Here is a 15,907-nt window from a genome sequence, read left to right as displayed (position 1 = left end):
TATAGTCTGAACATTACAGCAGAAACAATCCACTCATAGTAAAATTTTGGGGTCAGTAAATGTTTTTGAAAATGTTTACTGGGTCTGCATTTATTTGATAAAGTAATATTGTGAAACGTTAAATCTTAAATTGTTTTCTATTTTAATATATTTTAAAATGTAATTTATACCTGTGATGGCAAAGCTGGATTTTCAGCAATTACTCCAGTCTTCAGTGTCACATGATACTTCAGAAATAATTCTAATACACAGTGCTGCTTGGAAGTTTGTGAACCCTTCAGAATTTTCTGTATTTCTGCATAAATATGACCCAAAAGATTAGCAGTTTTTCACACAAGTCCTGAAAGTTGACAAAGAGAACCCAGTCAACAAATGAGACAAAAATATATAATTTGTAATTTATTTATTCTGGAAAATGATCCAATATTACATATCTGTGAGCAGCAAAAGTATGTGAATCTCTAGGATTAGCTGTTAATTTGAAGGTGAAATTAGAGTCCATCTGTTCAGAGCTGTTTTCAATCAGTGGTATGACTATTAGGTGTCAGTGTGTGCCCTGTTTTATTTAAAGAACAGGGATCTATCAAAGTCTGATCATGTTTGTGGAAGTTATTCATGGCACGAACAAAGGAGATCTTTGAGGACCTCAGGAAAAGAGTTGTTGTTGCTCATCAGGCTGGAAAAGGTTACTAAACCATCTCTGAAGAGTTTGAACAAATCCACAGATTGTGTATAAATGGAGGAAATTCAAGACCATTGTTACCCTCATGCGAGCATGCGATAGTCCACAAGGTCGCAACGGACCCTGGGGTAACTTTGAAATAACTGAAGGCCTTTCTCACATTGGCTAATGTTAATGTTCATTAATCCACCATCAGGAGAACACTGAACAACCATGGTGTGAATGGCAGAGTTGCAAGTAGAAAACCACTGCTCTCCAAAAAGAACATTGCTGCCCGTCTGCAGTTTGCTAAAGATCATGTGGACAAGCCAGAGGTATATTGAAGAAATGTTTTGTGGACATAAGGCCAAAATAAAACTTTTTGGTTTAAATGAGAAGCGTTATGTTTAGAGAAAGGAAAGCACTGCATTCCAGCATAAGGACTATATCCCATCTGCGAAACATGGTGGTGGTAGTATCATGGTTTGGGCCGTTTTGCTGTATCTGGGCCAGGACGGCTTGCCATTGTTGATGGAACAATGAATTCTGAATTATACCAGCAAATTATAAAAGAAAATATTAGGACATCTGTCCAAGAACTGTATCTTGAGAAAAAATGGGTCATGTGTGCTTGGGGTCATTGTATTACAACAAGTATTTCTACAAAAGAATTGTAAAAAGAAGAACAATGTTAATGTTTTGGAATGGCCGAGTCAAAATCCAGACCTTAATCCAATTGAAATGTTGTGGAAAGAGCTGAAGCAAGCAGTTCATAGGAGGAAACACAACAACATTGCAGAGTTGAGGTGGTTCCCCACTGAGGAATGGGCTAAAATTCCTACAAGCCGTTGTGCTGGACTGATCAGCAGTTACAAGAAACATGTACCTGCCATTATTGCTGCAAAAGGGGGTCCCACCAGATACTGAAAGCAAAGAGTCACATACTTTTGCCACTGACAGATATGTCAGACACTGGATCATTTTCCTCAATAAATAAATGACAAAGTATATACTGTATTTTTGTCTCATTTGTTTGATTGGATTCTCTTTGTCAACTTTCAGGACTTGTGTGAAAATCTGATGATCTTTTGGTTCAGAAATATAGAAAATTCTGAAGGGTTCACAAACTTTCAAGCAGTACTGCTGATGGTGCTGCGCATTATTTTTGTGGTTCCAGGGGCTGCCCAGGGAGAAATGTATTTTAGAAGTGTTTCTTGAGCAGCAAATCTGCATATTAGAATGATTTCTGAAGGAGTATTTGACACTGAAGACTGGAGTAATGGCTGCTGAAAATTCAGCTTTGTCTTCATAGGACTAAATTACTTTTTTTTTTTTTTTATATTTAAAAATAGAAAAGTTATTTTAAATTGTAATAATATTTTACAGTATTGCTGTTTTTACTGTATTTTTGATCAAATAAATGCTGACTTGGTGAGACTCAAAATCATAAAAAAAAAATATTGCTGACCACAAACCTTTAAACAATAGTTTGCATTATGTACACATATTTAAGATATTACAAAGTTTATCACATCACAATATAATTGATTATAAAGTTTGCTGTATGTGTGTGTATGTATGTATGTATTGTTTCTGCCCATTTCATTGTTTAGATCGTGTACAAATGCTATTGTACCTTACAGTTACATCCACCGTGGTGCCCTGACAGACTGGACAGAAAAGGAAACAGCAGCAGGATGTGATTATGAAGTTAATCATCAGGTATGTCCATAATGGTCATTAACTTTAAACCCGTTGGACGTGGAAATTTATAACTTTAGCAATCAGACAGGATTAAGGGAACATTTCCTGCAGTGGTCATTAAAAGTGTAATAGCTCAATCTCTCTGCTAAGGTCATATAGCAGCAGTGCCAACAAACCGTCCATTTCTTGAATGGCCTGCCCTGAACAGTTTTGTGGCCCATCTCTCTGACAAAAATCAGATGTAATAACCACAGGAGCCGAGTGCATGCTGTTCCGCACAGATGGACCGATAAAGTTAGGAAAGTTTCACCTTAATCCTTATTCGGACAATGTTTTTGAAGCTCTTTTGAGACATTGATCTGCTTTTTACTTAGGTTTTTAACACAGCAAAGCTTACGCTATCATCGCACATTTCTCCAATGATTTATTATTATTGCACATGCAGTTCACATCGTCATTCTTACAATGATAAATGTCCATCATGTACCAACATTTTAGGGTGTTGAGAAATGATGATATATCGGCGCTGCTTTAATTGTTAATATCCTGTTTTGGCAGAGCGAGTGGAGCAGGCATCTTCAGGATGATTCACAGCAGATATGAAAGATTTGCACCATGCTGAGAAGGTGACTGTTAGAGGAAATATTTTATTTGCACATAAATTACATTACATATGCAGTGATGCATCACACAAAGAGTGGGACATGAGTATTGGATGATGATTCATATTCTGTGATGAGTGTGTGAGTTGTGTAGGAAAGTGTGACAGCCACAGATCATCTCAGCACAGTTGGGTTCTTCCTCTGAAACGCCACCTGAAGTGACTTTAATGCTGGTTTTCATCAGAAGAGTGTGAGCTTCCTCTGACATGTTCCCCAGTGTGTGTGTGTGTGCGCGCGCTCGCGTGCTCTAATGAAGAGGGCTTCACACTGGCATGATTACAGCTGCTACTGGTTAATTCTGAGGTGAAAAGGGCCGTTAATGGGCTCAGTAAAGCAAATAATTGGGACAAATAAGTAATTAAGAGATTGGAAAGGGTAAGATTAAATCTTAAGTACCTTTAATTTAACATGATTATGAAGTTCTCCTTTTGCTCCTCAATCAGACGGAGCAGGGCTGAAATGAGCTCTTACTGCTAATGATTTCCTGTGGTTACTGGTGCACTGAGGGTGGTTGTCAACCCGCTGCCTCAGAAATGTCATTAAATCCTTAAAAGCTGATGTTTTTATATTCATGAGCATCTTCTTTCCATTATTTTCAGTTGCTGTGTTGTTCTTGAAGACCTCAACCTCAGCAGTCCAAGTAAAGCATGACCTGTTTGTCTGGTGCTAACACTGATCGATGAATCTCAGTGCCGACGAGGAGCCAGTGGTCGTGCTCTCAAGGTATGTTGTGAATGACGCTGCCATGTGAGAATGACTACTGTGACTCTAAATAAACTGTCGTAATGAGAATAATTAGAGAGTTGATGATAATGACATTGAGAGAGTGAGAACAGATGGGGCTGGTTGTATTTCATACCTCTTGACACCATAAGCGGTTTTCTTCCTAATCTGATGAGGTACTTTTTTCCGCCTCTGTCCCTGATCGCTGCCGTGACTGAGCTGACCCACCTACACACACATTTCACAATGCTAATATGTTCTCACATCGGGCTATCAGCGCACACAGGAGCAGATGGTGATGTTTGTGTGTGTGTGTGTGAGAGACACAGTTGGTGGTTGGTGCACAACTGCTTCTGTCAGTAAATACTCTCTCCACCTTCACGCCATTCATACGCTCGACTGTGTATTACTTTTCATTTCCCAGGTTTACATGCAGATGAGTGCGTTTTGTTTTGTTTAACTTAATGCAAAGCTGGTTTCGATGTGAACAAGTTAGTAATGGATTATTCTGCTTCACTAACAACACTGTAAACAACCAGCATAACCTAAATTACATGCACCTTACAGTAAGTTGAGGAAATTGTTTACAATTATATGAGATGCTGCATAAATTAGAGCAGGGGTTTTCAAACTGGGGTCTTAATCAAAGGGCCATGAGAGAGTTCACATTTTAGAAAAAAAGGGAGACGATTATACTAAATGCATTTGTAAAAAAAAATATATATAAAAAGAAGCCTGGAGTAATAGCTGCTGAATCATCATAATGGCTGCTGAAAAATAATTGCCTTTATATTTTTAGAAAATAGTCCTTCCCAAGGGGATTGTCATATTTGGGGGTCCTTGACATCAAAAACATTTGAAAACCCCTGGATCACAGAAGAGAGGGAAAGGTTACTAGTAAGACAATGAGGAACAGAGGCTATTGTTTATTAGGCTGGAAGCCCTAAGGCTTAAAATTGGGTGGGGATGTGCAATGGTGTGGAGGTGGAAAAACGCAGTCTTTACAAAAGAATTCCCAAACATATAATTCGCCTCCTCTCAAAGACTTTGGCTTAGTCATCTTATCCATTAAAGCTGTAAAAGAGAAAAAAGGTGCATCCCTCTTCTGCTGATTTGACTAGCATGTTGATGGCCAACAGTGTACATTAAGTAATTATACCCATTTCTAGGATATAGACCCTCCACATTCCTCCCTATGACACATATATAGTAAGACAAGTGAAGCAAATCATACAACATGTCCTGCTTTAATATCACATTGCTTTGACTTGAGGTGCCCATTGCACAGTATGACATCTTTCCATCCCTACCCAACAGCATTACCACCAAGAAAGGGAGGAGACGGCAGAGGGAGGAATGAAAAGGAAAGGTTGAAAGAGTGAAAAGGTAAGTGCTAGGAGGAGAAAATACTGATCACTGAAAACCCGCATGGCATAAGTGCTCTTCTTTTCTGAGTGACTGGAGAAAAGGAGATAGTTGACTGTGTTGTGGATGTGCCGTTGAACTTTTGCTTTGTCAGGTGAGGATGCAAATAGAGACGTGATGCTTGGATGATTGCTTATCTTCAGTACTACTGTTTTACATCTGAAATTTGGCTACAAGGGAAACATGTTTTTGTGTATTAAGCACTTCAGATTTATGCAAACATGTATAGTATGTATGGTAACACTTCAGTATAGGGACCAATTTTCACTATTAACTAGTTGTTTATTAGCATGCCTTTTATTAACATACTGGCTGTTTATTTGTACTTATAAAGCACATATTCAGCATGACCATATTCTACATCCCTAATCCTACCCATTACCTAAACTTAACATCTACCTTACTAGCTATTAATATGCAGCAAATTAGGAGTTTATTGAGGCAAAAGTCATAGTTAATGGTTTGTTAATAGCGAGAATTGGACCTTAACATCTTAAAATAAAGTATTACCGTATGTATGACAATAGTTATATTCTAATATACTGTATGTGTACAGTCAGTACAGGCTAAGCCAAATGTCGATATAACTAAATATTTTCCTAAAATTTTTTATAGTTAAAATATTAAAATGAAATATTTAAGTTTAAATGCATATGCATATTCAAATTAAAAAGAATATTCAATAAATACCTGCACACTGTTATGTTTGATGAGACTCAGGGACGAAGGCAAGAGGATCCGAATGCAGAGAGTTTTATTAATGGAATTAACAGGAACCAAACAATAGAAAACCATGAACAGGAACACTTTACAAAACAAGAGTCCTAAAACACAAAAACAAGAGAGCACAGGTTGGAGTTATGACACACACATACACAAGAAATAATATGCTCTGTGCTCTCAAATGTATTCAAAGTTTTACCTATCTAATTTAAGAGGTGAGACAGAGCACCGATTTCTAATGGACCACAAAACGACTCATCATTACCCACATATTTTTATTTTTAATTGCATTGTTTAATTGCTTTATTAAATTGAATAATGAGAAACAGAAGTAGAATCAGAAGAGAAATGGAAAACAGATGGGAGAGAGCCCTTTAGTTCTGATGACAGCAGTTAATCCCACCATAAACAGAATTGTGTGGAGTCGAGAATAAAAGAACTGTTTTGATCATTTTGGTGAAGTGGAAAGCAAGCCAAATGTCAAATTAAATACTGGCAGTTTTACATGTTTAATCTTATTATACTTCAATAACGATTTTATGGTATAATATAAATAATTGCCCTTTTTTATATTCAGTTATGTGTGTGTTCCAAAAAAGTGAGGGATGGATATTTCTGCCTCTGTTCTTTTTCTGTCACTCTGTTAGCAAGCCAAAAAAGTTTCTTGCTAATGCTAGCAGCATGTAAGTGTGTGCTTTTTGTTTCATGCATGTGTGCTAACAGGAAATCCCAGGAAGCGATAATAAGCGTGAAGCTGCAGTGGTCAGGGCTCAGGACCCGTGCCAGGCCCTGTCTGCATGTCCTCTATGGGTTGGCAGAGGCGAGTGAGTGGGTTCTGTCTGTCCCTGGCACAGCAGGATGGATGCTTTGCCACCATGTTGGGCATATTGTCTGTCTCATTTGATCAGCGTAATCCACTGATCAGTGGTGGGAATAGAGAACGAGAGAGGAGGGTGTCTGGATGTGAAAATGCTTGTGCTGGATCTGGAGATGATTTGGTTTCGGGTTTTGTTTTGCTTTCATTTTTCATTTTATTTTCGGATACTCCATGAAACTTTTACAAAAAGTCAAATATGACTCATAGTTTAAATGTGGTACAGTATATGTTCATTTATTCAATATATTATCTCTATGTTCCTTTACTTATATTCTTTAAAGGGTTAGTTCACCCAAAAAAGAATATTCTGTCATTAATTACTCACCCTCATGTCGTTCCACACCCCTAAGACCTTCGTTCATCTTCAGAAAGAATGAAAAAATGAACGAAGGTCTTAATTAATGACAGAATTTTCATTTTTGGGTGAACTAACCCTTCATGGAATAGTTTACCCATAAACAAACATTGTTAGCATTTACACACCCTCATGTCGTTCCAAATCTGTATGACTTTCTTTCATTCTTTCAAGCATTACACACTTACATTTTTCCACTTACAGCTGCATCTTTTTTCATTCTTTAAACCCTTTGTTTAATTTCTTATGCAAGCTTCTGTACTGGCGTAAACTTGTTCTGTTTCTGTTTTAAAACTTCCTCTTTCACATTTTAAGTCTCTCTGTGGAGTGCTTTGGAGGGGTTTAATGATACAGCAGTTTGAAATGTAAACACAGTAACAGCTGCTTAGTGACAGGAAGTTGAAGCTTCACTCACTTCTGCATTGTTAATGTCTACATTACTATCAAATGAGGCCAGTGAGGAGATGCATTGACACTGTACTTGACACGTGGTGTCAGATCTGATTTACTAGTTTTTTTCAGTTGGCATACATTGTTGGCATATATTGGTAAGGATAGATTGGGGTATTAATATGTGAGGCTACTTGTCAATCTTTACCTGTACAAAGTCTCTTTAAGCCAATCAATCCACTTGATGGCCATCTTGGAAAAAACCTCGACCAGTACAACTTGTATCTACTTGAATGGGGTGCGTCCGAAATCACACACTGTCAGTGAGTGGGTACTGTACTACATTTGATGAGGGATGAACTTTGTGAATGTTAAAAACGTACAGTGTATATACTGTAGTATGAATGTTTGTAGTATGATATAACAAATTGGGAGTTAGTACATTTGCTATGTTGGCAATTCAGACATACTACTCATTTCACATACTGTTTTTCGCCTACTGTATTGTAGGAAAGTAGACATATTTAAACGCAGAGCAAAATCTCCAAAACAGCTGGTCAAGATTATGTTTAAAAATAAAGGTTCTTTATTGCCATTGATAGTTCCATTGATGGTCAAAAACTTTAACATCCATGTAATATTTCCATTGCACAAAAAGTTCTTTATAGTAGTAAAAAAATATGGCCTCATTGTGAAACCTACCTTTTGGAACCTTTATTTTCAAGATATAGATGTTTTGGCTGGTGCTAGCTATATGCAATATTACTAATATAGCTATCAAATGAAAAAACTACATGCAGTGTTCTTACAATGATGAGAGCATGGTTTGGGAATGTTATGTTAGATGAGATTTCTGCAGTCTACTTGCACAAACACACACACACATACACCACTGCCTTCATTCTTTGAGGTCTAAAAAATGCTCTAAAAATGTATGCCCCCCCCCCCCGCTCTCTCTCTTTTTTGATCTCTCTCCCACTCTCTCTCAGACTCAAATGAAAAGTTGATGACTGTTCTCAGTACTTCAGAAGTTGGGCTGACCAAAGTTCAATAAGGTCATCTTGAAAATGTAAGGTTCAAAAACCTTTCAGATGAACCTCTTTGAAAACTGAATCACAGTTTTCACTGTTTATGCTGAATCACAGCATAATCATATTTTCCCGTAAAAGCCCTTATAGGAGCGCTTGCAGAAAGTCTCTATTGCCTGGCCGGAACAAAAACAGCCATTCTTTCTTAATGGACCGAAAGGTGAAGCGTGGTTCTCCCGGCACTCAACAATCTAAGAGCCCCGTGTTTCAAAAAAGCCACTCTTTGCTAATAATGAGACCGTAGTTGAGGGTTTCTCGAAGCGGAGATGAGTGCTGTGACACAACCGTTCTCCAGACATAAACAAACTACACCACCCAAAACCATCTATTTTTTTTTGCTTGTTTGATGTCTTCTTTGAACTACGTCAAGGAATAGTGACGTTTCCGAAGCTTTTGTATGTGTGTCTGTGTGGCTATGTGTGCAAACTTGTGAAGATATGGTGTCATTGTTTAGGTTTCGCAATTAGGGCGCTGTTAGTCCGTCCAACTGTTGCCATGGGAGATCGTGACCTCATGTCCTGAGGGGGCTACGAGTGGTGTCTGAGTGCTGGTGGAGTTTGGAGAGGAGCTAATGAGAGATCCTGTCTGCCTGCTGTTCCACTGAGCTCCCAATTAATCAACGACTCCCCCTCTCGCTCTCTCTTCCCGTCTATAGGGGTGTACTACTGATACTTTTCCCCTATTGTTGTGTAAGCCTGTGTGTATGTGTGTGCGGGCAGCTCTGTTTGGGAGGCAGCCATTACCGAGAACAAAAGACATTAATTGGCAGTTAGAGCTTAATGAGGCGGGAGAGGAAATTAACAGAGCTCGTCAACAGAAACAAATCAAATCCTCCACTGAATTGATGCGGAGAGTCGCTGCCACTAACCATCCAGTGCTACAATAAAGAACGGCTCATCTTAGACTCCAACTTTTTCCGCTCTCATCGGCCTGCTTTGCAATTCATGGCAAAACTGAGAAGGTAAGAGAATTACAGAGAGGAAAAAAATGAAATAACAATGAGGAAGTGGCTCCCTATTACATCTCCTTGTTCCTGGATTTCAGCAGGATTGTGATTAAGGAATCAAGCCTGTCTGCATTAGCATGTGAATAGACTGGGCCCTGAGAGCTCAGCCAGAGCCAGGAAGGAGATTGGGAGGATATTTAGCGTCTATTCAGGGTGCAACAAAGGCAAGGCACCCAGGCGGACAGACAGCACAGGCCTCGGGTTGATTAGGTGTTGGGAAGCTATTCTTACAGATCGGACTCAAGTAGTATTTTGTCTAATGCTAGCTTAAATCTCTAACAATCCTTCTCAGAAGACATGTACATGTGAAATCCACTGAGAATGGAAGGTTTTAGGGCACAGATAATTTTCTTCTTTTTTTGTTTTAAGTGGTCTTTTTTTAATTGGAGAAATATTTCCCACAATTTCTGTATTTTTTAGATGTCATTTTTTTTTACTTCATTGTGCCTTTATACAATTAAACTGCCTCAGTTTGACGAGGAGTCAACCAAATATATTGAAAGGTTGTTTAATCTGATTGTGTCTGGTTAAGTGGGTGTCTGAATGTCTGCGAGCAGTTGTAATTATTTAGGGGGAATTAGGAGGTTGAGGTAAGAAGCCTGTGGAGTGGGAGGACTGTGTGTGACTCCATAAAATAAAGAGTTAAATTTAGACCTTAGCAGCAGTGTATTATATAATCAATCTATTTTATTTTATTTTATTTTTCTGCCTTATTTTATTATTCCCAAACGCATTTTTCCTTGGCCAACACGAGTGGAATTGTTTAAAAATTGCATTTTTAATCATGTATCACACATTATGTTTCATTGTCACCAGTCGAGATCTTTAACCACTGTGACCACAATATTGGATAATTCAGGTTTCTTTTTTTTCATAATGCTGTGTTCCCGGTCTTGTTATCCAAGCCTTTTTCCTGCCATACGTCTCAATTGACAGAGTATTGATCAGGCACTTGCTACATAATTGAAAACGTCTGTTATAAAATTACCTCAAGAAAGTAGTACATTATCACAAGGTTTTTAAATTTGAATGTGTGATTTATCACTGAAAAAGTCTAGAATACTTTTCAGAAGCTGAGCTGGATCCTCAAAAGGCCTGCAGCTCTCTCTCCTGATTTCACACTCACCGTTTACCTTAAGACAGTTTCAGGGGATTCATTTTCAGTGCTGTAAGAAGAGTGGGTGGAGACAAAAAAGAGAGCATATGATGGCTTATGTAAAAATGTACAATGCATTAGGTTTCTTCTATAGCCGAGTAAAGGAAAGCATACAGAATAGAACATGCTAGCTGGTCACTCTCTATGCTGTGGTCGCTATACTGTTTGAAACACATGAATATAAAGGCATACATTTAAATATGAGGAGATGCTTTTCAGATCAGTTGGTAACCACAGAATGGTCTGAAATGGTCTAAGCCATCGCTCAGGTCTAACAAACGCAAGCTAGAGCAAATGTGATGAGTACATTTAGCAAATTCCACACAGAACAACACTTTCCAGACCGGAGTGGAACTGATATTATTTCTTGTGTCTCTCTCTGGTTTTATTAAAGGATGAACCTTAGTGGGTATCCGATTGATCCTAGCCTCCTCAGCCTCTACACTGATCCCAGGTCAGTAAGTGCTGTCTGCTTGTTTTGATCCTTGATCAGCATTGCATTGCATTGCTTACCTCTTGCTTTATTTTCAAACTGATACTAGATCAGTCTGAAGGAGGATGTATTTTATTTTTTTTACTGTTTACAGTTGCTGTCTGTATTCATAACCAAGCTCTTCCTGTAATCCTGGATTACCAGAGTGCTTCATTCTCTGATATTATCATGTTGATGTTGCTGAGAGGTATGAAGTGCCTTTTTGCCTTGTTGGAATGCAAATCTTAAGTGGATGAAGTCAAGGGATCTGACTCGTGTGGTAATTGCCAGGACTTTTTGTACTTTAAATGCCATAAACCAAAAATGGTGACACAAAGAGGGGAACATTCTGATTTCAAGGGAAATGAGTCTGAAAAAATAGTCAAAAATACTTACGCCATCAAATGTGTCCATTTTAGAGCTTTCACATTTAAATGCATGAAACAAATCCAACATTTAAAGGGATAGTAATGAGTAGCGATGACAGAATTTTATTTTTGAGTGTAATTTCTCTTTAAATGCAAATTCTGTAAATTCTCTTTAAGTTAGTACGACTGAAATTGTACTAAATGTTAATCAGACTACAATTGGCTTTGATATGACTCTTGATACGACTCTGAATTGAATACAAATATTCAATTTATGGATTGTGTCATGTATACATGGACAGACAGATGAAGACTGTAGCTCGACTGCACAGATTTCAAGTGTGCATGTAAACATACTGACAGCTTAAAATTTGACAAAGCAATGTGAACTTTGCCGTTAGCTAAATCTGAATGTATCTTGAGTCTGAGAAGCAGGTCCTCTAGGGAGCCCGTGGGTCCTGTAAGTGCACTCCTTCTTCTAACAAGCGTTCCATCTGTTGGGATCCACAGCTACATCTCTGCTTTTACCCCCTGGAGACCCGTAAGTCTGAGAGACCGAAACACAGCGAGGAGAAAGGAAAGAAAGAACATGTTATTATGAGTCATTCGCAGCGTAAACAATGGCCCTTTGTTCAGAATAGCGTGTTGTTTTAGTATATCCTTGTACACATGGTCTCAGTGTCAGACATACTAACGTGTGTGTTGGCAAGGTGTTGCTGGGATTCTAATTGGCGTGTTTGTGGCAGAAAACACAGGGATAATTATTAGGTGCTTTCAGTTCCCTCTCAGGGTTTGTCAGTTATTGCTCTCACCATCTGCTCAATGTGGTTGCACAAACACACATAAAAGCACACATACGCACACACCTGCTCCCCGCAGTCCCAGAATGCCAGCGAGTGTGACCCAGGTGTGAGTCAGATGTAATGCCTTTGAGAATCTCGATGACCTATAGCATGCCTATCTGACACCTCCTCTTACTCTTCTCTTTGTTCGTGCCCTTTTGTCTTCCTCCACATTCACAGGTGGAAAAAAAAGAGTGTTTATCTAATAGTGAAGCTATTTTTTGGGTGGGGTGTTAGGCGACCAGATGCATTGTGGTTATGTGTTGTGTGCATCTGTGCCAATGTGTGCACCGGGAACTCCCTGGGTGCCACTGTTTCAAACACTCAAGACAGACAATACCACACACCTGTCTGCCTTTTGCTTCTTTCTCACTTTATTTGAACACACCCTCTTGGTGCAAGGGGAGTGGAGGTGTGAGACGACAGATAATTACAGTCCACCCCAATTTAGACTCGAAATTTCTGTTGATGATGCTACTGCTCTCCATTAAAAAATATGCCACACATGACTGGCTCTCATGGCATGTCTTGGTCTTTCTGAACCAAGGTTACAATAGTGCTGGTTTACAACACAAAAGAGAACTTCTCTAGATATTAAAGGTAAAAAGAGAAAAGTGTTATTTGCTCAGCACCATTTCCTTCCAACCCTGTATGACTTTATTTCTTATGCAAACACAAAAGAAGACATTCAGAATTTTTTTGTTTTTTTTGTTTTGTTTTTTCTCCAGTGAGTGTCAGTGGGGTCCAACACGGTTTTGGACCCCAATGAGTTTCAGCGTCTCTGTATTAAAATATTATTTTAAGTTCAACAGAAGAAAGACTACAACATGAGGTTTGCTACAACATGAGGGTGAGTAAATAATGAGAGAAGGGCGATGTTCTTTCTCTTTCAGCTTGCCACTAACTTGTAACACACCATTTTCTCTTACAGCTCTTTCTGTAGGCCGCTAGAACACAAACACACTCTAAGTACGATATAAATACAAAAACATTGTGGACTAGACAAAATCTGCACAGCAAATCTAGCAAAATAAATGCTGACCCTTCCTTAAAACCACATTTAAGAGTGTTCGAGAGAAACTAAAGAAGATGGCTGCTCTAGCATTACACTGCACTTCAGATTACTAATCATATTTTAACACCTGTGATGATTTTCTTATTGCTCTTTGCTTAGTGTTGACTTTAATACGTTAACTTATTTCAACATCATCTGCTAGGTCTGATTTCTGTGTGTACCAGTATCAAGAACGACATGCTTTCATCCTAATCTGTGTGGAATAATCTGTTTAGGGATGTAATTCACATGGTATGTCTTTTGACTTGGATTAGCACATTCTATCCTCTTAGCAAACAGCTGAGTGGAAGTTATCAGTGACATAGAGGTCCCCAAGAGCTGGCGAATCCACCCAGCCAAAACCAGCCAGCTAATTCTCATTCGCTCTAATCTTCCCAAATCGCAACCTCCAAGTATCTCTTAAAAGACATCACAAAGAGCACTCTGAAGATTATTCTGGGGTCACAAATTGCCTCTGCCATTGTTCCTAAATGCGTGTCAATGAGATATAAAGCTTCTGTAATCAGCGGCAAGAAAATTTGCCATTTAAATGAGTCTTCGTAATTCAGCACATCCCTGTGCTTTCACTTTGAAAGCCGAGTTTATTTACATAGACTTTCATTAATCAGTCTAAGATTCCTGTTTGTTATGTGCGATTTTGGATACAGCCTGCAGATTTCTGATTTGATTATTGATATTTTTTGTTCCATTTGTTTTATTGGCTGTCAGTACTCCATCAATCACATGCTGTTCTAGGATCTGCCTCCCTCTGTGAGAATGAGTGAATTATTCCCTTTAATACTTCATGCATTTGGAACAAATAAATGTCTGCGTCTGTTTCTCAAGCGATTTATCCCAGTTCACGTCTGCTGTCACACGCTCACAAAGCTCCCCTACTTCACTACAATCCCATTTCATCAAATAACTCTGCAAAAAAAATCCACAAATCGCTTAAATCCTTGACTCGCTATTCCTGATCCTCATGGATTCTTTATAATTTAATAAACAGGATTAAAGTCATCTGTTGAAGCAGTGTAGCCTTGTTTCATTTCTCTGTTTTAACTTTCTCTCTCTCTGTGTGTGTGTGTGTGTATTATTAAACCCTGCAAGATTACAGTGGTCTAATCTTCGTGAACACATGTTGTAAAGAAAAAAAACAGTTTTATTTGGGGAAACTGTTGTTCAAGTTTAGCAGTAAATATCCTTTCTATTTTTTTAAATAAAATGGAAAATGAATGAGACATTTGTGGACATGCAGGTCTATTTATGGCATATCTATATTTTTGGAGACATAATTTCTGAAACATGTCCCCACAAGAAAAACAAGTCTGGACATCCTCAGAAGAAAATAATAGGTTCATAAAGGGACCCTCATAAATCAAATCATTTTTATTCATTTTTAGAATATTTTTGTGGTTAGTGTTTGGGTTAAGACTGGCCTATAGTAATTATAATTAGCTTGATTTAAGAACAATAGAGGTTAATGGAAAGTCTCCATTTAGAAAGCTTGTTAAATGTGTGTGCATGTGTGATTTATATTTTCTGAGTGCTGGGAACAATGTGAGCAATCATTTTTAGAGCTGAGGTTCTACATATGACCTAATCTTTGATCCAGGCAAATAAATCCACCTGTTCAAAAGGAGCTTTTTCAAGAAGTATATTTATTTCTCATTTTCCCTTCTCTCTCTCTCACTCTCTCTCTGTGCATTTGAGATGCAGGGATTTGTGTTGGTGTTGGCTGTTCGTAGAAAGACGAGGGTGAAAATATGAAGCTTAGCTGTAAATCCCAATCTCAGTTTTCTTATCCTGAGCTACAGAAATGTATGTGTATGTGGGTATGTTTTTGTAAGCATTTAATTCAAACCCTGAGTCATCTCTCTGTCCGTTTAAAGTCCCGTAACATTAGCTGGCACATATTTTCATAGGGTATTACTAAAATTAGGATTATAAGCTTTTAAATATATTTGAAACATAAAATATGTGGATTTGGTTTCTCAGATTATTGCATTGTTGCCAAAAAGCAACTAAACAGAAACTGTAGCATTGGTGTTTGCATTTACTAAAGTTTCAATTTATTGATAAAGCAATTTATTGATCATTTGCTAAGCCTAAAATTCGCTCTTAAAAATATTACTGAATAATCCTACCCTTGGAGAATACCCTCAACAGCTGTTTATGATCACTGTTTATTTATAGCACACAATTAATCTAAGCTTTTAAAAGCTCAGTGTACAGTCTCTGGATCACGGTGTCCTGGATACTAATATTTTAAGATTCAGAAATAATTAATCACTGGCCAACTGAGATTTCAGTACGGAGAATGATTTTTGGACAATGATTTTGACAATGATTTTTCGGTAGGCCTAGTAATACAGCACACTGTAAGTGTATATTGCCACTG

The sequence above is a fragment of the Sinocyclocheilus rhinocerous genome, unplaced genomic scaffold, assembly GCF_001515625.1.
Source record: "Sinocyclocheilus rhinocerous isolate Xijiao unplaced genomic scaffold, SAMN03320098_v1.1 scaffold225, whole genome shotgun sequence".
Lineage (NCBI taxonomy): Eukaryota > Metazoa > Chordata > Actinopteri > Cypriniformes > Cyprinidae > Sinocyclocheilus > Sinocyclocheilus rhinocerous.
Note: the sequence above shows the minus strand (reverse complement) of the source record.